The 25,993-nt window shown below is 41.1% G+C and overlaps 1 protein-coding gene across 2 annotated transcripts in view; it reads right to left on the bottom strand.

Annotated features, from left to right (window-relative positions):
* Positions 1-25,993, bottom strand: part of FAM222B (family with sequence similarity 222 member B) — a 72,458-nt gene extending 46,465 nt beyond the window's left edge. The window contains exon 1 of one of the 2 annotated variants that reach the window (XM_029928219.1): positions 25,687-25,993. The gene's annotated coding sequence lies outside the window, so the exon portion shown is untranslated. Of the gene's footprint in view, positions 1-25,476; positions 25,528-25,686 lie in introns of those variants that run through there. The other variant, XM_029928222.1, reaches the window with a different exon arrangement.

Raw genomic sequence — 25,993 nt, 5'->3', positions numbered from 1 at the left:
CTGAGCTGTACACTTTGTGCGCTTTTCTATACTGTATATATTTTGTCTCTGTGAAAAGTTTTAAAATATCAAGTTTCAGATTGTATTATAAAATCGTATCTATTTTTAAGCACATGGGAGTATTTTATGTGTCTGTAGGTCCAAAAAACTAGCTGGAAGTATATATACCAATCTGTCAATAGTGGTTATCACTAAGAGGAAGATAAGAAGGATTAGAGGGAGCAAAGGACAGAACTTAAAAAAAAATTTTTTTAATGTTTTTATTTATTTTTGAGAGAGAGAGAGAGAGAGAGAGAGAGAGAGATAGACCATGAGTGGGGGAGAGGCAGAGAAAGAGGGAGACACAGAATCTGAAGCAGGCTCCAGGCTCCGAGCTGTCACCACAGAGCACCAAAGAACCCAAGATGGGGCTCAAACTCAAACTGTGAGATTATGACCTGAGCCGAAGTCAGACATTTATTTGACTGAGCCACACACAAGCCCCCCAGAGAACTTTTTAAATATGTGTTTTATTGGATCTTTCACAAAGTAAACATGCATTAATTTTGTAATTTTAATAGATTAGCAAAGTAGTGGAACTAACATTATATTCTATAGTTTTTAAACATTTTATGCAGAGCATGTCTAACTTTTATAATCAGTAAAAGATGCTGAAACAGAAAAACATATTGGCTCTCAGAAACAAAAAGAAAAGATCAATGAGCTAGGCTGAAAACTAGTGCAGGTAACTAACATCCATCCAGTACTATCACACTTCAATATTTCTTAAGTACTCTGGCAAATTTCCCAAATGACATTTATAACAAACAAAACACCAATCAACCAACCAACACCAACAAACAAAACAAAACTGAAAAGTGTCAAAAGTGCCTTTGACACTTAATTTATTCCAATCACAATAAATATACTGAGGGGTGCCTGGGGTGGCTCAGTCGGTTGGGCACTGACTTTGGCTCAGGTCATGATCTCACGGCTCATGGGTTTGAGCCCCACATCAGGCTTTGTGTGAACAGTGCAGAGTCTGGAACCTACTTTGGATTCTGTGTCTCCCTCGCTGCCCTCTCTGGCTCTCTCTCTCTCTCTCTCTCTCAAAAAATAAATAAAAAATATACTGAAAACTCAGAACTGAATAACAAAGACAAAACAATAACAATTAGCTATCCTGAACAAAAGCTGAAACTTTTTTTTAATGTTTATTTATTTTTGAGAGAGAGAGCTTGAGTGGGGGAGAGAAGCCAAGAAGGGGGCAGAGAGAGAGAGGAAGAAATAGAAAGAGAAAGAGAGAATCTTAAGCAGGTTCCATGCCCAGCACAGAGTCCAAGGTAGAGCTCGATCTTAGAATCCTGAGATCATGACCTGAGCTGAAATCAAGAGTCAGAGGCTTAACCGACTGCACTACCTAGGTGCCAGAAGCTGAAATTACTAAAAGGGCATTTTCCCCATATAGACCTATCATGTAACATTTATAGGATTCAAATACCCATGTGATACAGACAGACTGATTTAAAAAAAGAAGAAAGAAAGAAAAGAAAAAAAAACACCTTATTATCCACCAGTCTTGTTTTTTTAAAACAATTTTTTTTTTAGCATTTATTGATTTTTGAGAGACAGAGAGAGACAGTGTGAGCAGGGGAGGGGCAGAGAGAGAGGGACACACAGAATCGGAAGCAGGCCCCAGGCTCTGAGCTGTCAGCACAGAGTCCGGAGCAGGGCTCGAACCCACAAACTACGAGATCATGACCTGAGCCGAAGTTGGATGCTCAACCGACTGAGCCACCCAGGCGCCCCTATCCACCAGTCTTAAAGAGAACAGCAGGTCTAAAATACAAGTATGAAAGTTAAAAAAAAAATGAGAAGGAAGGCAATGCCTTTAACTATTATTTTAATGTAGCAAAGTACTTTTTTTAAAGCTGGCTGTACATTCTCTTTCAGACACTAGAGGGAAGTGTAAAATCCATTCACTGTATCTTTGGGGATTAAATGTATTCATTCATTCACTCACATCATCATGTATTACTGCATTCCTGTAGACCAGGAAATCCATTAGACCCAGAGACAAAGAAAAGGTGAATAAGCTACAGTCCCTGTCTTTAAGGTGCTTAGTCTAGTGAGGGAAAACACAGAAGTTTAAAAAAAAAAAAAAAGCAAACTACAAAAAAGAACCAAACCTCAACTTTTACAAGACTGTGGGTTTTGGGAAGGGCAGAAGGGGAAGCATTTCTGGCAGAGGGACTAAAAAAACCATGTCCACATAAGAATTCACACTAGGGGCGCCTGGGTGGCTCAGTCGGTTGGGCCTCCGACTTTGGTTCAGGTCAGATCTCACGTTCGTGGGTTCGAGCCCCGCGTCAGGCTCTGTGCTGGCAGCTAGCTCAGAGCCTGGAGCCTGCTTCCGGTTCTGTGTCTCCCTCTCTCTCTGCCCCTCCCTCTCTCATGCTCTGTCTCTCTATCAAAAATAAATAAAACATTAAAAAAAAAAAGAATTCACACTAGACAAACCAGCATATCCAAACTGGCTTATTCTATTTATTTTCCCCATCTTAAACTAAATGGAAATAATTTATAACCACAAGTTATCTTTAAACAATTATCTATAGAAAGTAGACATGAAGTGTTAACATGTGTGGAAGATTTGCTAAAATATCAAAATGACTAGGTTTCAAAATCTACTATACACAGTTTTTAAATTTTTTATAAAAAGTTTATTTAAGTAAGCTCTATAACCAACATGGGGCTGAAACTCACACCCTGAAGTCAAGAATCACATGCTCTTCCAAATGAGTCAGCCATGCACCCCTATTATACAGTTTTAAAAACATGAAGTTTGGGGCTCTTGAGTGGCTTAGTCAGTTAAGTGTCTGACTCTTGATTTCAGGTCAGGTCTTCATCTCAAGGTGATGAGTTCAAGCCCTGCAACCGGCTCCATGCGGGGCATGGAACCTATTTAAAACAAACATGAAGGTAACAGATACACTTGGAGTTAACAAGGCTGCTTACATAATAAGGGTATCTGGGTGGCTCAGTCAGTTAAGCGTCCAACTTTGGCTCAGGTCATGTTCTTATGGTTCATGAATTGGAGGCCAGCATCAGGCTCTCGGCTGTCAGCACAGAACCTACTTTGGATCCTCCTCTGTTTCCCTCTCTCTGCCCCTCCCCTACTCATGCTCTCTCTCTGAAATAAACATTAAAAAAAAAAAAAAAAAGACTGCTTACATAATAAAAATTCTCATTTGAAATCATAATAAATTATGCAGCTCCCTGAAAAGTGTGTCAAGGATAAAAAATACAGGTTTCCTAAATGTGCTTTCTTATACAAACTAAGTTTCCCAAAGTCAGGAAATAGAATTCTCTGACAATTCGCTTTCACTGATGCCTTTGTAAAGAGACATCTTGGCTAGTAAATTATTTTCACACCTAAATAATTCAAACCTACACAGGAAAGACCAATAACTGAACTCAAAGTCCAATGACATGGAACAGAAACATTTGTGTGGTGTATTTTTCCCTAATCCTAAAATGATTGTAGCATTTTTTGCTATAGTTTGGGATGTCTGGAATGTGTGTGTTGGGGTTGGGGAGTTGGAGACAAGGAAAAAGTTGTTAACTTCTCATACTGAGGGTAAATTTCTCATACTCAAGGGGTGGCACAGGGTAGAAAAAGTAAAAGCCAACATCTTGAAAAAGTTTCACACACATACATAAAATGAGGCAGCAAACTTGTGAATCAAGCATGATTTGGCACCTTTAAATGCAGAGCCGATTCTCTTCTAGTGCCAAAGCCAATGGCTTCTCCTGTAGATGAAATGGCACAGTTCCTGAAAAAACCCTGGACGCTGTTTCCCCACAATCCTATAATCTGTCAGAAGACAGAAAACAAAAAGAAGGCTTCGCTAGCCAGAAAAAGCAAATTATAACCAACACAGAGCCAATACATTACTTCAGACAGAAGGAGCTCTTCTATGCATCTTTGGAAGGAGACAAAAGAAGCTTACTATTGCTCAAATAACCAAGGCAAACATTTTAACCAAACACCATCTTGGATAAGCATTTGATGCAACAGCCCGCTTTCTCACTTCTTATTCATAGCCTTAAAGAATAATTTGCCACATTTATGGAAAAGAATTGATGGCCACAAAATAAAAAGAATTTTTATAAATCATTAAGAAAAAGACAACCAAAGGGGAAATTTTCTTTTTTCTTCCCCCCACCAAGGGGAAATTTTCAAAGGGCATGAACTGGTAGTCACAGAAGAAATACATAAGGTCAAATATTATATATGATTCCATATTGTTAGAAAGCAGTAGAGGGGCACCTGGGTGGCTCAGATGGTTAAGCATCTGACTCCTGGTCTCAGTTCAGGTCATGATCTTATGGTTCATGAGCTTGAGCCCCACATGGAGCTCTGCACTGGTAGCATGGAGCCTGCCTGGGACTGACTCTCTCTCTCACTCTCTCTCTCTCTCTCTCTCTTTCTCTGCCCCTTCTCCACTTGTGCTCTCTATCTCAAAATAAATAAATAAACATTTTTAAAAAATGCAATAGAAAGTGCCTTCTCCATATAGGCAGCTCTTTTTGCCCCTGGATCCCATACTCGTGCTTTAATAAAACCTCCCTTTTTCACTAAAAGAAGAAGAAGAAGAGGAGGTGGAGATGGAGGAGGAAGAGAAAGAGGAGGAGGAAGAAGAAGGAAGGAAGGAAGCAAGGAAGGAAGGAAGGAAGGAAGGAAGGAAGGAAGGAAGGGGAAAGTGTTTCCCCTTACAATCCTAAAGATATTTTGACTGGAGAGTACTGTCAACTACAAGCCTCAGAGAAAAAACCTGGCTACTATGAATGAAAAAAACAAAAGATAATGATACTTAAAAATCATACTGTATAGGGGCTCAGTTACCTAAATGTGTGACTCTAGATTTCGGCTCAGGTCATGGTCTCACGGTTTGAGAAATCAAGCCCTAGACTGGGCTCTGTGCTGGTGGTGTGAAGCCTGCTTGAGATTCTCTGTCTCTGTCTCTCTCTCTGCCCCTCCCCAGCTTACAATCCCCTCCTCAAAATGAAACATTAAAAAAAACTTTTTAAATCACACTGTACACTTTAAATATCTTACAATTTTGTCAATTACACCCCCAAATAAGCTAGGAATGTTGGGGAGATAAGGGTGCCTAACATAAGTAACACATACCTAAAAATATTTAGAACAGAAGCTTTGTGAAACATCTACTCTGGGAAGGAAACTATTTAAAAAGAATGGATACAGGTAAACTGCAAACCAAAGGAACTAAAATAAGAATAAAAGATGAACCTTTACCTGTGAACATAAAACAGCTGAAGCCAATCCCCAAGCCTACAATGAACAAGGAAGATCACAGAGTTAAATAGAAGAAAGTCTAAATATAACCACAGAGGTAAAGCATCTCTAAGAATGTAAGCTTACTCAATTGCCTTGCTGTGGAAGCAGGCCACTCTGGGATCCCCTCTTCCAGTCACCAAATGCAAAAGAAAAGCAAATAATGGCTGGATGCGACAAAAGTCTTCCCATCAAAGAGGAAAAGAAAGCTAAGCCTTTTACTTGTCCTTGATACAAAGAGGGAAAGAACTGTGGGAGAACTCAAATTCCAGAAAAAAAGTTCAATTCAAAAAAAAAAAATTCAATTCCAAAGCTAAGAACTGACTGCATGTCACTTTGTTCTAAAATTAGCAATACACAGGTCCCTACTGAAAAAACAATACACAAGATCCCAACTGAGAGGTCAGCAGGATAAAGTTCTAATCACGTCAGCAGGTTACTGCTTAACCATTTCAGTTTTCCCTTATCAGTTTCAGACACAAAAGGCCCACATCCCAAGTTTTCTCTATTGTTAATGCCACTGTAGAGGCTGAGAAAATTTTAGTTCATCAGATTCAAATTTCAAGCATTTTCTAAGTACATTATAGGGAATGATGCCACAGATTCTATATTTAGCCTCAGGTGTGGAACAAGGAGTGCTAGCTTTGCCTGAAATGGCACCATGTCCCTCCTCCAAGCCTAACTGCAACCATCACCATTCATTAAAGTGGCTATACGGTGTCATCTAAAATAAATTAAAGTGCATTTCCAGTGCTTTTTTGTGAGTGGTTCCATTAATTGGCTACGATGCTTCAAATATAGATAATAAATCACCCCTACTGGTCCTTTAAACATTCAACATTATAACTTCCATAGGCTGTCAATTCATACCCTCGTTTGAACCAAAAAGCCAAGAATGGTAAAAACTCTCGTGATACAAATCCTCTGAAATGATATATATTTTTTTAAATGTCTATTTATTTTTTTTTAAGTTTTTTGTTAATGTCTTTATTTTTGAGAGACAGAGAGAGACAAGGTGAGCAGGGAAGGGTCAGTGAGAGAGGGAGACACAGAATCCGAAGCAGGCTCTGGGCTCTGAGCTAGCTGTCAGCACAGAGCCCGACATGGGGCTCGAATCCACGAACTGTGAGATCATGACCTGAGCCGAAGTTGGATGCTTATCCGACTGAGCCACCCAGGCGCCCCTAAATGTCTATTTATTTTTGAGAAGCAGAGAGATACAGAGCACAAGCAATGGAGGGGCAGAGAGAGAGGGAGACAAGGAATCAGAAGCAGACTCCAGGCTCTAAGCTGTCAGCACAGAGCCCGATGCAGGACTCGAACCCATGGGCCACGAGATCATGACCTGAGCCAAAGTTGGATGCTCAACTGACTGAGCCACCCAGGTGTCACTGAAGTGCTATTATAATAAATTTTTAGAAATATTCTCTTTAAAATTTATTTCATTATGTTTCCATAATTGTTACACTCCAAAAATTAGGGTAGCAATAACTTTTCCCAAATCCAGAGCTATTTTTTTCTTCAAATAGTACTTATAAAAATATATCACCTTTCTCAAAAGGAACTTAAGGCCTCTAACAGACAGCATGTTGCTAAATTTCACAACATCCCAATAAAGAACTATTATTTAGCATCTATATCACACTTTAACTTGCAAAAGTGTTTTACAATATTTTCATTAGTAGTCATGCCTCACAACCACCCATGAGCTAAACTGGTCCTGTTATCCTCATTTGACAGCTGAGAAAACTGATGTATTGTAAGGTCAAGGTCAAGCCAGTCTGCTTTTCCAAAACCAGGAACCTAACTCTTAAAAACAGTTTCATTCACTCAACCAGTTTATCTGTATTGCACATAGTCCTAGTTTTAAGTAGATTCTTAGAACACAGAAATCCATCTAAAATAAGGGTACAAAAACATTATATTATAAACACTTCAACAAAAATACACAACCACATTTGAATACAAATAGGTAAGGATTTAATAATGACACAGTGAGTTTTCAGAAACTGGTTTCCAAAACCTCTATGTCATCGCACAACAATAAAGGATCAAACGCTGCTTCAGGTTACTTTTCTTCTTAATCCACTACAATCAGACTTCTATCTCTATCACTCCAATGAGTGGTTCTAGTTAAGGTCACCAATAACTTCTAGGTTGCCAAACCCCATGTGTACATCTCTGTTCTTATCTGAGACAATAATCAATACAGTGGCCCACTCCATCCTGGAAACATATTCTTTACTTGGCTTCCATAACATCACTGGTTTTCCTCTTACCTCACTGGCTGCCCCTTTTCCTTCAGACCTCTCTTTTCTAGCCACAATCCATTCCTAGGTGACCTCCTGATTGAATTTAATGACTTCAAACTCTATCTACATGTTGACTTCACGTCCACAATGCCAGCCTAGATTTCTCCCAGGAATGCCAGGTTTTTCTATCTTATAGCTCCAGTTGGCTGTCTAACAAGCACCTCAAACTTGATATGACCAAAGCAAAATTCTTATGCCACAGTCTAACCTATCTCAATAAATATCATCACCTACCTAGTTGCCCTAGCCAATAATGCAGAACTTAGGCATCATTCCTCTTTGCCTCACTCTCCCTGGCTATTGCCAATCCCTGAGCAAGCCCTGCTGACTTCATTTCCAAAAGAAATTCCAAATCTGTCTATTTCTCTACAGTTCTTCTACCATCACTCCAATCCAAGTCACCATCAATTCTTATCTGAATTAGTGTAAGTCTTGTAACTAGTCTCCTTGCTCTACTCTGGATGCCCCTATAATCAATCCATTTCCACACAGTAAGCAGAACATTCTAATTAAAAATTAATTCATATAATATGCCCACTTAAAAACCTCCAAAGGAGGAGCTCAGGTTATGATCTCACAGTTCGTGGGTTTGAGCCCCGCGTCGGGCTCTGTGTTAATAGCTTGGAGACCAGAGCCTGCTTCAGATTCGGTGTCTCTTCTCTTTGCTCCTCCCCTGCTCGCGCTCTGTCTCTCAAAAATAAATAAATAAACACTTAAAAATTTAAAAAAAAAAAAAAAAACATTAAATTGGGGCACCTGGGTGGCTCAGTGGGTTGAGCATCTGACTTTGGCTCGGGTCATGATCTCACAGTTTGTGGGTTCAAGCCCCATGTCAGGCTCTGTGCTGACAGCTAGCTCAGAGCCTGGAGCCTGCTTCTGATTCTGTGTCTCCCTCTCTCTCTGTCTCTCCCCTCTTCATGCTCTGTCTCTCAAAAATAAATAAATGTAAAAAATAAATAAATAAACATTAAAAAATTAATTTAAAAAAAACCTCTAAAGGAAACACATTACCCTAGCTTTCAAATCTCAGAGTCATCTGGTCTCTGCCTTCTTCTGGCACCACTCTCCCTCTCGCCAGATTCAAATCGCACACATTAGCCTTATTTCTATCCTTCCAAGATGCGAAGTTCATTTTTTTTTAATGTTTTTTATTTATTTTTGAGAGACAGAGTCAGCGCGAGCAGGGGAGGGTCAGAGAGAGAAGACACAGAATCTGAAGCAGGCTCCAGGCTCTGAGCTAGCTGTCAGCACAGAGCCCGACCGACGCTGGGCCCAAACCCACAAACCATGAGATCAAGACCTGAGCCAAAGCCTGGTGCTCAACCGACTGAGCCACCCAGGTGCCCCCGAACTTCATTTCTCCTTAGCCTTGCACAGGAACGTTTGATCTGGTAATCTCTGAATTCTCCTAGATCTTAACTGCCATACTCTCTGAGAGGTATTCCCTATTCTCCTAAGTATCTGCCCATTCATTCTCTAACATTCTCTATTTTAATTCTCTGCATTGTATTTATCATAACTGGTTTTTAAAAAGTTTTTTGTGGGGCGCCTGGGTGGCTCAGTCGGTTAAGCGTCCGGCTTCGGCTCAGGTCAGATCTCACGGTTCGTGGGTTCGAGCCCTGCGTCGGGCTCTGTGCCGACAGCTAGCTCAAAGCCTGGAGCCTGTTTCAGATTCTGTGTCTCCCTCTCTCTCTGACCCTCCCCTGCTCCAGCTGTCTCTCTCTGTCTCTCAAAAATAAATAAAAAGCATTAAAAAAATTAAAAAAAAAAGTTTTTTGTTGGGGCGCCTGGGTGGCTCAGTCAGTTAAGTATCTGACTTTGGCTCAGGTCATGATATCACGGTTCATGGGTTCGAGCCCCGTGTTGAGCTCTGTGCCGACAGCTAGCTCAAAGCCTGGAGCCTGTCTTTGGATTTTATGTGTGTGTGTGTCTCTCTCTCTGACCCTCCCCTGCTCACACTGTCTCTCTCTCTCTCTCAAAAATAAATAAAAACATTAAATAAAAGTTGTTGTCTGTTTACCCTCCCTAGAATACAAACTCCATAAGAAAACAGACTCTATCTTGATTACTAGTGTCTTACTAGTGCTCTACACACACTAGAAACTCAAAAAATTTGGCAGGCTTAGTTACCCCTACCCACAAAGAGCTCACAATCTAGTTGAAGAAACAAAACAACATTTAAATAATAAATGTAATGCTAGCAGGATAATAACATGTCACAGTAGCCCAGCAGCAGGAGTGATTAATTCTGCCTTGAGAACTAGGAAGACTTCACAGAAGAAATGAGCTATGAGCTAAATCCTAAAGATTAATTAGGAGATTCACCAGATTATTGGTTATGTTTGCTTGTTTTGGAAGAAGTGTCCATGGAAGCAAAGAAAATATCTTGAGCAAAAATATAATGAGAAAAGGAGGAAGGAAGATGGAATCAATCATTTGCTATGCATTAGGCGCTGTGAATGATAAGGAATCCTAAAGGGAAAGAGCATAAGTCATCTGACAATTTAGAAAGTCGCTCTTATGACAATGTGGTGGATCAACTGAAGGGATAATAAGACTTGTGTCATGAAGAACAGTTAGGAGGTTATTGCAACTGTCCAAGTAAAAAATAAAAATGGTCAGGGCACCTGGGTGTCTCAGCCGGTTGAGCTTCGGACTCTTGGTTTCATCTCAGGTCATGATCTCTCGGTTTCATGAGCTGAAGTCCCACATCGGGCTCCCTCTAAAAGTGCGGGGTCTGCTTGGGAGTCTCTGTCTCCCTCTCTCCCTGCCCCTCCCCCACTCACGTATTAAATAAATAAATAAATAGGGACACCTGGGTGGCTCAATCAGTTACCCATCGGACTCTGCATCCTACTTCAGCTCAGGTCATGATCTCACTATTTGTGGGTTCTGCCGCACTTCAGGCTCTGTGCTACCAGCTAGGAGCCTGAAGCCTGCTTCAGATTCTGTGTCTCCTTCACTCTCCACCCCTCCCCCACTCATGCTCGCTCTCGGGCGCGCGCTCTCTCTCAAAAATAAATAAAACGTTAAAAAAAATTTTTAAAGAAATTTAAAAATGGTCTAATACATGACTTTGGCAATGGTTGGAAAGGGATTGGCAGATTTAGGAGATCTTCACAGTTAAAATCAAATCTAAGGATCAGGTAGATATGAGTGATAAGGGAGAAGAAAGAAGCAAGGTCAAATCTAATATTTTTTATTTAGGCAACTGTATGGCTATTAATAGCATTCAACCAGGCAGGGAATCTAAAAGGTTTAGATTTTGTGGCAAAAATAATGAATTCCCATATTTATAAGTGCCCATAAGATGTCCAGGTGGATTCTAAAAATATAGGTATGGATCCCAGAAGAGAGAGATTTGAGTTAAATATAAAGATTTGAATTACATTATCTGTGAAAAATAAAACAAGAAGAGGGTGGCTAAGAACAGAGTTCTCAGCAACATTAACTCTTAGGGACTGGATAGAAGAAAGGGAGACTATGAGGGAGACTAAAAAGGAATAGAAAAGAAAAATCAAGCATGGACAGTTTAAAGAAGCAGAGAACCAAAAATTTAAAAATTAGGGGCATCTGGGTGTCTCAGTCCGTTAATCATCCAAATCTTGATTTCGCCTCAGGTCATGATCTCACAGTTTGTGGGTATGAGTCCTACACTGGGCTCTGTGCTGACATCTTGGCATAGGCTTAGGATTCTGTCTCCTCCTCTCTCTGCCCCACCCCTGCTCACTCTCTACTTCTGTCTCAAAATAAATAAAAATAAACCTTAAAACAATTAAAAAATTATGGGTCACCTGGGTGGCTCAGTTGATTAAGCTTCTGACTTTGGCTCAGGTCATGATCTCACGGCTTGTGCGTTCAAGTCCCACATTGGGCTCTTTTCTGACAGCTCAGAGCCTGGAGCCTGCTTCAGATTTTCTGTCTCCCTCTCTCTCTGCCCCTCCCCAGCTCATTCTCCCCCCCTTCAAAAATAAATAAACATTAAAAATTTTTAATTAAAAAATTAAAAAATAAAAAAAATTTAAATAAATAAAAGCAGAAGGCAAAATAAATCAAGGACTAAAAAGCATCATCTGAGTTTGACAGGTCACTGAGCAGAGCAATTTCAGTGGAGTGTTGGAGACAAAAATCAAATTACAAGCTTGAGGAATAAATAGGCTGTGAGAAAGTAAAGAGAGCATGAGAAAGACTACTTTTAGGAACAGGAGAGAAACTGAGCAGTAGCTGGGGGTAAGGTGGAGACAAAGAATTGGGGAAAAGAAATAGCAACAAAAACCAGTGATACAACAAGGTTACAGAGGAATTAAACAATATGGAGAAGAAAGGAAAGGCCAATATGAATATGAATACAGTAAAGTCTGCAGGTGTGGAAAAAAGAAATAAAGATAATTTCCACTTGACAACCTTTGAGAGAAAGGTGGGGGAGAGAATAACATTAAGGGACTAGAGATCAGCTGGATTAACAATTTACAAAGAGCAGGCAAATATTCAAGTGAGATACAGGAGCCTAACCAGTCACCCCCACAACCTCCTACTAAGAGGAATGAGCTTACTTTATCTAAAAATAATTTTTAAATGTTTATTTATTTTTGAGAGACAGAGTGTGAGTGGGTTAGGGGTAGAGAGAGAGGGAGGGGTAGAGAGAGGCTGAGCTGTAAGACAGAGCCCGAACTTAAGAAGCATGAGATCATGACCTCAACCAAAGTCTGATGCTTAACCACCTTAGTCACCCAGGAGCCCCTGATCTTACTTTATCTAAATAAAAGTTCTTACTTAGGAATTTGAGATCTGATGGAAAATCAGAGTAGTTACGGAAAGAAAAAGCAGAGACATGATCCAGAAACACTAGCAAACAGTTCAAATTGCCTGTCACAAAAAAGCAATAGCAGAGGGAAGAGGAAGGATGCCAAACAGAGTGGGGAACACTGTTAATCAATATGGGACCTGGACCAGCTGCCCAAAAATCACAGCCAATTTTTTCAATGTCTTACCATATCTAAAAATCCACACTAACCTGGAAGCTATAATATTTCTAAGAATTTGAAGGGTATGTCCTGCCACAATATTCTGAGTGTCCAAGTTTCATTTCATTAAGCAATCGCTGGGAGAATAGATAGCTTGGCTAGACTTTGGGTAATATTCATATGTACCCCCATTAACTTGATAAATCTCTTCCTATACATTTTCATGCACAGGAGTGGAGAACATACTGATAACACAGCAGTGTCCTAGGATAGGAAGAGAATGGGGAAGGCAAGCTAATAGCTTCATGCTTAAGAATAAGCAAACTCCAGGTGCCTGGGTGACTCAGTCGAGTTAAAATGTCCGACTTCGGCTCAGGTCATGATCTCAAGGTTCATGGGTTCGAGCCCCGCGTCAGGCTCTGTGCTGACAGCTAGCTCAGAACCTGGAGCCTGTCTTCGGATTCCGTATCTCCCTCTCTCTCTCTGACCCTCCCCTGCTCATGCTGTCTCTCTCCGTCTCTCAAAAAAAATGACAGAATATTCTTGGAAGTCTTAAGAATTAGAGTACACATTGCAACAACGTGGATGGAACTAGAGGGTATCATGCTAAGCAAAATAAGTCAGTCAGAGAAACACAAACAACATAGAACTTCACTCATATGAGGACTTTAAGATACAAAAGAGATGAACAAAAGGGAAGGGAAGCAAAAAGAAACTCTTAAATACAGAGAGCAAACTGAGGGTTGCTGGAGGGGCTCTGGGTGGGGGAATGGACTAAATGGGTAAGGGGCAATAAGGAGGACACTTGTTGGGATGAGCACTGGGTGTCACACAAAGGGGATGAATCAATGGAATCTACTCAAAACATTATTGCACTATATGCTAACCAACTTGGATGCAAATTAAAATTAAATAAACAAATTTTAAAAAAGAATTAAAGTACACAACTGCATTTCAAAGTAAAATAAAGAAATTCTAAAGGATCTTGTCACTCAGAGAGTTTTCACCATGCATCTTTTTTTTTTCAAGTAGGCTCTACACCCACAACCCCAAAAATCCCATGCACTACTGACTAAGCTGGCCACACACTCCCAACTGTGTATCTTATAAATTACTTAAAATATATTCAAAAAATAAATGAAATTAAATTATAATTCAAATATATTTAGGAAACTGTATTTCTGCAGAGAGAGACAAAGCATGAGCAGGGAGGGGCAGAGAGAGAGAGAGGGAGACACAGAATCTGAAGCAGACTCCAGGCCCTGAACTGTCAGCACAGAGCCTGACGCGGGGCTCAAACCCACAGACTGCAAGATCATGACCTGAGTTGTAGTCGGACACTTAACCGACTGACCCACCCAGGCGCCCCCCCATAGACAGCTTTAGAATTGTTGTTAGATGTTTATGCTTGGAATCTTACCTCAAAATTTCAAATTCCTGATCTAGTTTCCTGTTGCCCCATAGTTTGCTTCCTCAGAAGATACAAATGGGGAGGAGGGGCACCTGGGTGGCTCAGTCAGTTGAGCATCCGACTTCAGCTCAGATCATGATCTTGCAGTCAGTGAGGTCGGGCTCTGTGCTGACAGCTCAGAGCCTGGAGCCTGCTTCAGATTCTGTGTCTCCCTCTCTCTCTGACCCTCTCCTGCTCACACTGTCTCTCTCTCTCTCAAAAATAAATAAAAAACATTAAAAACTTAAAAAAAATTTTTTAAGATACATTTAAAAATAAATAAATAAATAAATAAAGCTGCTATGAATATTCAAATACAGGATTTTATGTCCTAGGTTGTCACTCCACTTGGGTAAATACTTGGGTCGTATGTTAACTATTTGTTTTACCTAATAAGAAACTACCACAGTGTTTCCCAAAGTTCTAGTCATTCCACATCCCTGCCAACCCATAATCTAATCAGTTTTCTTCTGTTGTTTTAAGCTATTCTAATGGCATATCTCATTATGATTTTAATTTGCATTTCTCTAATGACCGAGATGTTGAGATTCTCACATCTTTACTTGCCATCAACCTACCTTCTCCAGTGAAACCATTCAAATCTTTCACTCATTTTTTTATGGTGCTGTTTGCTTCTTGATGAGTTTTGAGCTCTTTATATGTTCCAGATACAGGTCTATGTATGTCTGATATATGATTTGCAAATATTTTCTCCCACTTTGTGTCTTATTTATTTATTTATTTATTTGACTCCATGCCCAACAGGGGCTCCAGCTCACAACCCTGGGATCAAGAGTCACATCTCTACCAACAGAGCCGTGCCTTGTCTGTGTCTTCTCATTTCATTCACTTATGTATCTTTTGCAGAGTAAAAAGTTTTAAATTCTGATGAAGCCCAATTTATCAAAAAAAAATTTTCAGATCTTGTTTTTGGTGGTGTATCTAAGAATGCTTACCTAATTCAAGGTAACAAAGATTTTCTCCTATTTCCCCTGTATGAAATATTCCAAATATCTCCTAGTTTTCCCTTTTATATAGGCCTGTGATTGATTTTGAGTTAATCTTTACAAATGGTATGAAGTATAGTTTGAGGTACATCTTTTCTTTCTTTTACTTTAGATATCCAGTTGTTCCAACAACTTATTGTTGAGAAGACTATCTTTTCACCTTTGACTTGCCTTTGCACCTCTATCAAAAATCAAATGGCTGTATTTAATTGTGTGGGTCTATTTCTGGACTTTCTTTCTGTTCACTGATCTGTCAAACTACCCTTCTGCCAATACCACACGATCTTAATTACCATAGCTCTTCAGTAGTCTTGAAATCAGGTAGTAGGAGTCTTCCAACTTTGTTGTCCTTTTTCAAAATAGTTTTGGTTATCTTGGTCCTTTTGACTTTTTTTCTTTCCTAAAAATGTTTTTATTTATCTTTGAGAGAGAGAGAGAGAGAGAGAGAGAGAGCATGAGCAGGGGAGGGTCAGAAAGAGAGGGAGACAGAATCCAGAGACAGGCTCCAGGCTCTGAGCTAGCTGTCAGCACAGAGCCCGACGCAGGGCTCAAACCCATGAACTGTGAGATCCCGACCTGAGCCGAAGTCGGATGCTTAACCAACTGAGCCACCCAGGCGCCCCTTTCTTTTTCTTTTTTTTTTTAATGTTTTTATTTATTTTTGGGGCGCCTCTCATGCTCATAATGTTTTATTTTATTTTTGATACAGAGAGAGACAGAGCATGAGAGGGGGAGGGGCAGAGAGAGAAGGAGACACAGAACCGGAAGCAGGCTCCAGGCTCCGAGCTAGCTGCCAGCACAGAGCCTGACGCGGGGCTCGAACCCACCAACGTGATAGGAGTTCATTATATTGATGTCTACTCTCTCATAAATTTGAAATTTTCATAATAAAAAGGTAAAAAGAAAACCTATCTACAGAATTGATCTTCTCTTTAACATAAAATCCCTAAGGTATGGGAGAAAAGGAGAAGTATGAGGAGTTAAGCCTTGAATCAAGGTGAGACTCTAGGGATGTCTGGGATTCTCAGCATTTGATTTTCTTGTCAAAGCCAGACATCCTGTTTAATGTCAATATTAAAAATGTTTAACTAAAATCAACCAGCAACTATAGATACTCTGCATATTCCTTCCTTTCATCAAACATGTCTGTGCTTTTATTTCAAAATTATGAACTATAAAAAAGAGCACATAAATCATACTAAACTGTCCTTCCAGAAAACAACAACAGCATGTGTATCTTTCACTTACTATCAAGTATATTTATTTCACTGTTTTTAGTTCTTATATAACTGGTGAAAAAGCTACAAGTAACCAGAGAACTAGATAGTTAGTTGCCTTGAATTCCTAATCCCAACTCTGAACTACCCAGGCACTGGTTTAAGATTGTCCTGTGGTCCTCAAACCAAATATGCTGAGATTCTAGTTCATAATAAACAGTCAGGCTCTAATCAGAGGCATTCCATGGAAACAGATTCTTCCCCCCCCCCATCTTTATAATAGAACTGATGCTGGACAAGGCAGTTTCAGGATTCTTGGCTGGCTCGGTCAGTTATAGCCTGCAATTCTTGGTCTCAGGGTCAAGAGGTCAAACTCCATGTTGGGCATGGAGCCTACTTACAAAAAACTAAAAACTAAAAAAATTTTTAAAAGACAATTTTCCTAAGTCTGGTAAACCACTAAGAATAAGAGAAAAAACAAGTACAGGTAATATGTACACAATTCCTTTTTTTTTAATGTTTGTATGGAGCTCCTGGGTGGCTCAGTTGGTTAACTGTCCAACTTGAGCTCAGGTCATGACCTCATGGTCCATGGGCTCGAACCCTGTGTCAGGCTCTGTGCTGACAGCTCAGAGCTTGGCCTGCTTCAGATTCTGTGTCTCCGTCTCTCTGCCACTCCCCACTTATGCTCTCTTTCCATCTCTTAAAAATGAATAAATACTTAAAATATGTCTATTTACTTATTTATTTTGAAAGAGAGAGAGTGCACAGGCACACAAGTAGGACAGGGGCAGAAGAAGAGGGAGAGAACTTCAGGCACACTCCACACTTAGCACAGAGCCCAACATGGGTCTCAAACCCATGATCCCAGGATCATGACCTAAGCCAAAATTAAGAGTTGGGACACTTAACAGACTGAGCCACCCAGGCACTCCTGCACACTAATTCTTTCTTATTGAAAATCTCACTGGGAACCCTGGATGGCTCAGTCAGTAGAACATGTAACTCTTAATCTCATTGTAGTCATGAGTTCGAACCTTGTGTTGATTGTAGAGGTTACTTAAACAAATAAACACTTAAAAAAAATGGAAAAATAGGGTGCCCTGGTGGCTCAACCAATTAAGCATCCAATTTTAGCTCAGGTCATGATCTCACGGTTCATGAGTTTGAGCCCCACATCAGGCTCTCTGCTATCAGCACAGAGCTGGCTTTGGATCCTCTATCCCTCTCCCTCTCTGCCACTCCCCTGCTGGTTCACTCTCTTTCAAAATAAATAAATAAACTTTAAAATTTTTCAATAAATATAAATAGTGGAAAACTAAGAAAAGTATTAGCACTGAATGAACTACTATCGAGGTCCCTAGTGCCACATTCCTATAAAGCAAATCCCTCCAGATGATGTGAATGAACAATACATAAAGCAACTAAACCTCAGACCCACAGAGTAATCATGCTGACTTTACCTATCACTTATACCCTAACGATTCACAGATCTGCATCTCCATTCTAAATTTTTCTACTAAACTCAAGACCCAAATACCCAGAAGCTTATTGGACATTTGCTCCTAGATTTTCCTGACATTTCAAATCTGATATACCAAAATCACAGTCCCTCAAATATAACACCTTCTCACCCCTGCATTCCTACCTTGGTTAATAACATCACCATCCACTTGCCCAAGCAAATCCGTTTTTCATAACTCCTTCCCCTTTACCCACTCCTTAACATAAAGTCAGTAAGATCCTTCTGGTCAATCTCCTAAAAAGCTCATTAACCTGTCCACAATTCCACCATTACCACTGTATTTGAAATATTCAATAGCTCTCAAATGATCATCACACAAATGTCTCATAACCAACTATCCTCACCGTAGCCAATTTCACCCTTTAAAATCTAACTTCCACACTGCCAAGTGTTACTTTTTATTTATTTATGTATGTATGTATTTATTTTTTATTTATTTTTGAGAGAGAGACAGAGTACAAGCGGGTGAGGGGCAGAAATAGAAAAAGACACAGAATCCGAAGTAGGCTCCAGGCTCTGAGCTGTAGGCGCAGATGCAGGGCGTGAACTCACAAACCAGGAGATCATGGCCTGAGCCAAAGTCGGACGCTTAACCAACTAGCCACCCAGGTGCCCCAGTGTTACTTTTCTTAAAAGAGTGATCTGGGGGTGCCTGAGTGGCTCAGTTAGTTAAGCAACCAACTTCAGCTCAGGTCATGATCTCATGGTTCATGGGTTCGAGCCCCACATCAGGTTCTGTGCTGACAGCTCAGAGCCTGGAGCCTGTTACAGATTCTGTGTCTCCCTCTCTCTCTGCCCCTTCCCCACTAATGCTCTGTCTCTCTCTGTCTCAAAAATTAATAAACTATATATTAAAAAAAGAGTGATCTGAACTTGTCCCTTACCTGGCTTAAAACTCCCATGACTCCCTAGCATCTACAAAATAAAATTCAGACACCTCACCAAAGACATCCACAACTGGGCTCCAACTCCTCTTTCACTTCACTTCCTTCCATTCCTTCCTCACGCCCCATGATTTAGCCACATCAAACCACTGGCCCATAGGTCCACAATATAACTCTGTACCTTTGTGCAAGCTGCTACTATATTTGAAACACTATTCTCTCCAATCTTTTTTTTGTTGATAGCCAAATTATATTCATCCTTTAAGACCTAACTGACTCTCTAGGAAGCTTTGTCCAACCTTCTCCTCACCCTACCACACAGAATCAGTGCTCCCATAGCATTTAGTGCAGATCTCTATGACTGCACTTACTGTACTAATTCACAATTATTTATGTGCTAGTCTCCAATTAAAACATGAGCTTTTGGAGTGCCTGGGTGGCTCATTCGGTTAAGCATCCAACTTCGGCTCAGGTCATGATCTCACTGTTGGTGGGCTGAAGGCCATTCTGAGCCTGGAGCCTGCGTTGGATTCTGTGTCTCCTTCTCTTTCTGTCTCTCCCCCATTTGCATGCATGCTCATCTCAAAAATAAACAAACATTTAAAAACTGTGCACTCTTGGGGTACGTACCTGGATGGTTCAGTTGGTAGAGCATGCAACTCCTAATCTCAAGGTTGTGAGTTTGGGCCCCAGATGGGAAGAGAGATTACTAAAAAAATAAACTTTTAAATAAATACATAAACAAATTTATTACATAAAATCTTTTTTTTTAAACGTGGACTCTTTAGGGGTGCCTGTGTGGCATGTGACTCAATCTTGGTATCATGAGTCCAAACCCCACAATGAGTAATGAGCATAGAGCCACTTAAAAAAAAAAAAAAAAGAGGGCACCTGCATCCAATTCCTGGTTTCATCTCAGGTCATAATCTCATGGTTCAGGAGTTCAAGCCCTGCATCTGGCTCTGTGCTGACAGTACGGAGCCTGCTTGGGATTCTCTCTCCGCCCCTCCTTTGCGTGCGCGCGCTCTCTCTGTCTCTCTCAAAAATAAATAAACTTAAAAAAAAAAAGTTCAGGGCCTCATGGGTGGCTCAGACAGTTCAGTGTCCAACTCTTGATTTTGGCTCAGGTCATGATTCCAGGGTCCTGGGATCTAGACCCGCGTCCAGTTCCACACTAAGCATGCAGCTGGCCTAAGATTCTCTCTCTCCTGGAGAGCACCTGGGTGGCTCAGTCAGCTAAGCATCTGACTCTTAATTTCAGCTCAGGTCATGATTTCATGGTTCATGAGTTCAAGCCCCATATCAGGCTCCATGCTGACAGTGTGGAGCCTGCTTGGGATTCATTCTCTCTCTCCACTCCCCTGTTCTCTCACTCTCTCAAAATAAACTTATAATTTTTTAACCAAAAAACAATCCTCTCCCATCCTCAGCCCCTTTCCCTCTCCCCAACTTGCAAGTTAGCACTCTCTCTAAATCAAAAAAAAGCTAAAAAAATAAAAGTGCACTCCTTACAAAGATTATGTCATTCATATTTTAATTTCAGTGCCTAGCACAATTTCTAACACACAATAGGCACTTAAATGTCTGCTGAATTTGATTGCTTGAAAGGACCAACTCATTTTTTAATGAGACCAGAGACCAAAAAGCTTAAGAGATTCAAATCTAGCTTTGGTTTACTGATGAAAAGAAAAGACACTAGACAAATTTGTGCTCTTGGCTATTTCTAGTTTTTCATACTTTCCCCTACTGACTTCAGGGTTGGTTGCCAGAAAATTAGTAACTGAGTCTTGGGGTGCCTGGATGGCTCAGTTGGAGAAGTATCTGACTTCGGCTCAGGTCATGATCTCACAGTTCGTGGGTTTAAGCCCTGTGTGCTGACAGCTTGGAGCCCAGAGCCTGCTTCAAACTCTGTGTCTCCCTCTGTCTCTGGCTGACCCCCACTCATGCTCTGTCTCTCTCAAAAATAAATAAATGTTAAAATAATAATAAACTTAAAAATTAAAAAAAAGTAACTGAGTCTTTTAAATCCTCCTTAAATGACCTATATTTTCCCATGAAACAATACAATACAGTGCTCTAACACTAAGCCATCATTTGATAACTGAACCTTAATCCTGGTAACTTATTAACCCCCTTGTAGTAAATGCATTTTTAGGGATACATGGCCAGCTCAGTTGGGAAAGCATGGGACTCTTGATGTCAGGGTCATGAGTTCGAGCCCCATGTTGGGTACAGAAATTAAATACATGATCCTATAAAAATGAAAACATTTTTAATAAATAAAGTTTAGCATTTTCTCACTTGAGTTGTATTTCCTTTCACTCGAAGTTACAAAGCTCTAAAAGGGACATAACTAAGACCTTGATAGGCAGTGAAAAGACAGAAATAGATACTAAACACTTCTCTGCTGAGAAAGCATTCACCTCTCACCATGAGTACAGGGACTTCACACCTCTCCCTACTCTGTCAGCTGTGAAGCCTCAACCCTTCCCCTGGCCGCTTTGCTTCTCACACTACTCTCACTTTCCACTTTATTATACTAGTCTCATTCTATTGGAGTTGCTATTACGTTTTAGGAATTGAAATCCAAGAATGAGGCTTATGTCTCTTCTGAAAATGTTCCAAGCTTCCTGTCCTGCTCTGCTGCATTATACAATGTTACTCTGCCAAAGACTTAGCTCATTTCCTTCTCCTGCTGGTCCTGATATTGTGGTACACATCAATAATGCCCTCTCCCTTCCCGTTTTCAGACTTTCCTGTCTGCTTGTAATGCCCTATCTTCCTTGTCCACCTTTGAGGGGGTATCATATGCAGGTTATGCAAAGGATCTTTACTGACAATACCTGCACCCATCCATCCATCAACACTCACAAGTTGTACCTCCCTCTAGTAGAGCACTTGCTGTATTTCATCAATCTAAGGCATACTCCGCCCCCCCTATTTCTCTGAAAACAGGATATATCTTAGAACTGATAGCATGCCAGTCTCATTAGCATTTCTTCTTTCTCCTTCGCATGTAAAGTAATTGTGAGCCTTACAATCATTAGCACCACAAAGCTGATGAAATAAGGTATTACATTCTTTAATAATTACTTTCTATACATCTGTTTCCTCAGCTAAACTGAACTGAGAGGGTAGAGACTATGTTATAAACATCTTTGACCAGCATAGATTTGGGCAGAAAAAGAGGGTGCATCCAACAAACACTAGTTGAATAGTTATTTATTTAGCATTTGCTAAGAATTAAGTAGTATCCTAAACATTTACATGTATTAAACACATTTAACCCTCACAACAACCTGTGCAGGAAGTACAGTTATTATAGATGAAGAAACTGAGGAAAAGAAATATAGGAAGCTCATTCAAAGATACACAAAGTTCCAGATGATCAGAACTCACCTTCGCTTCTTATGTTTTATACTGCTTATCAATATAACAAAATACTTAACGAGCAACTACTCCAGGCCAACTATGTACTGCTAAACACAGGTAAGCAAAACCTGCCCTCTGGAGGCTACTGTGAATCATATATCAGGTCCTGATCCTCCAACATCAGAACAACCTATAAATTCACTAAGTTAAATCTGCTCTCCTCTTTTACTTTTCAACGTCTTCCCATATAACCCTTCTTTAAAGCTTTTAGCGCTCTATCAAGAACCAAACAAATGACAAAAACAACAACACCACCGCCACACAATAAAAAAAAACCTTATACTCAATTATTAGCAGGTGTGAAAACATCACAAGAGACTTCAGTTAAGGAATGGGTGGCAAGATCGAAAGGGTGCTAAAGGAACAAAGGTTCTGTTCATAAGCAAGCATTCAAAGAAAAAAGAGAGGGGGTAAAAATACATAATTTTGTTTTTATTTTTTATTATTTCTTAACACCATCATTTTGTTTTTAAATAGACTGCTTTAAAACGTTTTCCCCGAGGGTGCCTGGATGGCTCAGTTGGATGGGCTTCTAACTCCTGCTTTTGGCTCAGATCAAGATCTTGGGTTCCTGGGTTCGAGTCCTGCATCTGGTTCTGTGCTGCCTGTTTGGGATTCTCTCTCTGTCTCTCTCTCTCTCTCTCTCTCTGTGTCTCTCTCTCTCTCTCTCTCTCTCACCCACACACCCACATACACACACAAATAAATAAACTTAAGTTTTCCCAAGGCATAAAATGCTTTTAAAAGATTATTTATCATAATAAAAATAAGCTAGTAACCATTAATTCCTTTTTTTTAATCCTTACTATGTCAGAGATTCATGAGTAGTCCTTACACCCCCACTTTAGATAGACTGCTTACACAACAGGTAATCAAGGCACTGACCATACCCTTTTCTCTCCTCCAGGGGAAGGCTCTCCATTTGGTAAGTCATCTACTACATAAAAATAACCACAAATAGGAAAAAGAATAGAGAGAAGGACAGGAAATTCTCATCACAGCTGAACAAACCTCTTTCATTTTAACATGACACAGATGGCATTATGGACTCATTTGAACCAATGGAAATTCCCAGTAGAGGGAAAAACACATTACAAAATTAAAAATAAATGTCTAATTATTAAAATAAAATAGGCCAGCTAGGCCAGCTCTAACATTTCATACTTCTACCTCAGGTTCTATGTGCTGGTCAAAGAATAAATTTGTATTCTGTAAATGACCTATAACAACAATAACAAGTGCTTTCTTCTTAAAACTATCCTCTTAAGAAAAAATTGGCATCGCTTCTCGGCCTTTTGGCTAAGATCGAATATAGAAAAAATTGGCAGAGGCACCTCGCTGGCTCAGTGAGTTAAGTGTCCAACTTCAGCTCAGGTCATGATCTCACAGTCCGTGGGTTCGAGCCCTACATCGGGGTCTGGGCTGACAGCTCAGAGCCTGAAGCCTGCTTCCAATTCTGTGTGTGTGTCTCTCTGACCCTCCCCCACTCATGCTGTCTCTCTCAAAAATAAATAAACATTAATTTAAAAAAAAAGAAACAATCGCAGGGCGCCTGGATGGCTCAGTCAGTTAAGCCTCCGATTTCGGCTCAGGTCAGATCTCACATTCGTAGGTTCGAGCCCCACGTAGGGCTCTGTGCTGACAGCTAGCTCAGAGCCTGGAGCCTGCTTCCGGTTCTGTGTCTCCTTCTCTCTCTGCCCCTCCCCCTCTCATGCTCTGTCTCTCCGTATCAAAAATAAATAAAACATTTTTTAAAAAGTTAAGAAAAAAGAAACAATCGGTGTTATGGACAGTTATTGGGAGAGCCGAGGAACTAGAGCAAAAAATTAAAAATGATATATCACTGTACATTTCCAAGAAAAAGAGGTAAAACATGTTTTACCAGATGGAGAAGTTAAAGACAACTAGGGTTCATTTCCCCCATTCCTATAAAATAATTCACGGTTCTTATCTGTGACTCTTCAAGGACCTACCACAGCCACTCCCTACCTTTGCTCAGATGAAAGACAAATCACTAATATCGAAAAGGCCTTGCCATTTCAAGCTCTCAATCTTTAGGGCCAGCAAAGCTGAAACATCCATCTCATCCTGTCCTTTTGAAAGAAGTTTCCCCTCTTTCAAAAGCTGTGGCTAGAAAGCCATGTTCTCTCTCTAGAGGCACTCAGTTTAACCCTGTTCTCTGCTTTGTCTACCCTAAATAACAACAAAAGCCTCAGGAGTGCTCCGTCAGCCTCTCAGAAAAGAACAAGCCACCTCCTGGACTCTTGGCACAGCTGCTTGTCTTTCTCTGACAGACACTCCACCCTGGAGGTTCTGCAGGCAGGGCAACAGAAAGTGGAGCTGAAAAACTGCTATATACTTATCTGACCTCCAAAAGAGAGACTGGGTGTCCGGGCAGAGACTCCCACGCAAAATTAAACTTTTATACAATTAAAAAATAACAAACTATTTGCACACCCCTTTGTGCAGCCCTCCCAGCTTGTCTCAAACTAGTTTTCTTGACTCATAATAAAGCACATTAGTACCAACTGTGTTACAAGATGAGGAACCTGAGTGAGCTATGTTCACAAAGCATTTAACAGATTGGCCCTCCATTCTCTATTTCCTTCCTCTTGAGTAAGGAGCTACACACCATTTGTAAAAATGCCCAAGAGTATGGTATTTTTCCTACACAAGTCTGATGGCTAATTAGTCACATCACAAACTGGTATTTTTGCACATGATCTACTGTGCCTACGTACAACGCACATATGTGCCTACTGAGGTTTTACAAACAATATGCTTCGCCTTGACAAAGACATCAATCACTCTACTAATAACGGCAAGGTCTAAAATTCAGTAATATTGTTGGTGACAATGGTACCATCGGTATAGTACCTACGATTTACAATTTTCATAAACCATTTCAGTCACATACATGGATGCCTGCAAGAGCCCACCGAAGCACTACATCTTTCAGAGGTTCAGAAAGGTTAATTGGGACCTGCCCAAGGTTATCTATCAGCTTTATCAATAGTGGACGTCGTTTCGAACCTGGCAGGCTCTTAAGCCCCTAGCTTTTTCCCCTCAACCCCTCCCGGCTTTAAACAGAGGGCTCCTGACCCCCATCCTCCGCCCAGAAAAGCCGATGACTCTTGGCGACCGGCCCTTCCCCGCCTGGATCAGAGTTAGCTTCTTCAGCTCCAGCAGGGCTTTCATCCTCCACCACCCTCCCCCAGCGACCATTCTCTGAAAGAAGCGGAAAGGGAGAGGCGACCGAAAGCTCCTGGGGGAAGGGACGATGACAAACGGGGAAGCGCGGGACACTGCCCCTACCGTGGGCTCCTTCACTCTGCCGCACTCACCTCCTCCCCTCCGCCAAGCTGTCCAGCCCTGGCGCGGGCAATCCGGCCACCTAAGCCCCAAATTCTCCCATCAAAACCTCAAACTGTCCCTCCCCCACGCCCCTTCGCCTCCGACAGGCAGAGCCCACCCCACCCCCCAAGTCGAGGTATCCCTCCACCAAGCCACCCCTCTTCTCTTCCGCCGCCCACCCCTCTTCCACCATCACTCACTGTCGGTGACTGGGCCCGGCCCTCATGGCTGCTCCGTTGCCGCCCGCCGCCTCCACCGCTACTCCACGCCCCGGCCCCTCAGTAGTCGCCGCCGCCGTCGCGACTAGCCGGGAGCCGCTTTTGCGCCTGCGCAGCCTGGAGTACCGGGGCCCTCTACGGACGCCCGCGCATGCGTAGCCGAAGCCAAGGCGTCTTCTTCAGTGCCTGATGCCCTGGACTCCTGAGCCTCAGGTGGACATGGCCGCTGGCCTCGAGGAGTGATTAGGTTCTCAGGCTTTGGCGGCTGCCCTTAGGTTCAAGGCATCCG

This window comes from Suricata suricatta, chromosome 17, assembly GCF_006229205.1.
Source record: "Suricata suricatta isolate VVHF042 chromosome 17, meerkat_22Aug2017_6uvM2_HiC, whole genome shotgun sequence".
NCBI classification, from domain to species: Eukaryota; Metazoa; Chordata; class Mammalia; order Carnivora; family Herpestidae; genus Suricata; species Suricata suricatta.
The sequence above is the reverse complement of the archived record's forward strand: the minus strand, read 5'-3'. Positions and strand labels throughout refer to the sequence as shown.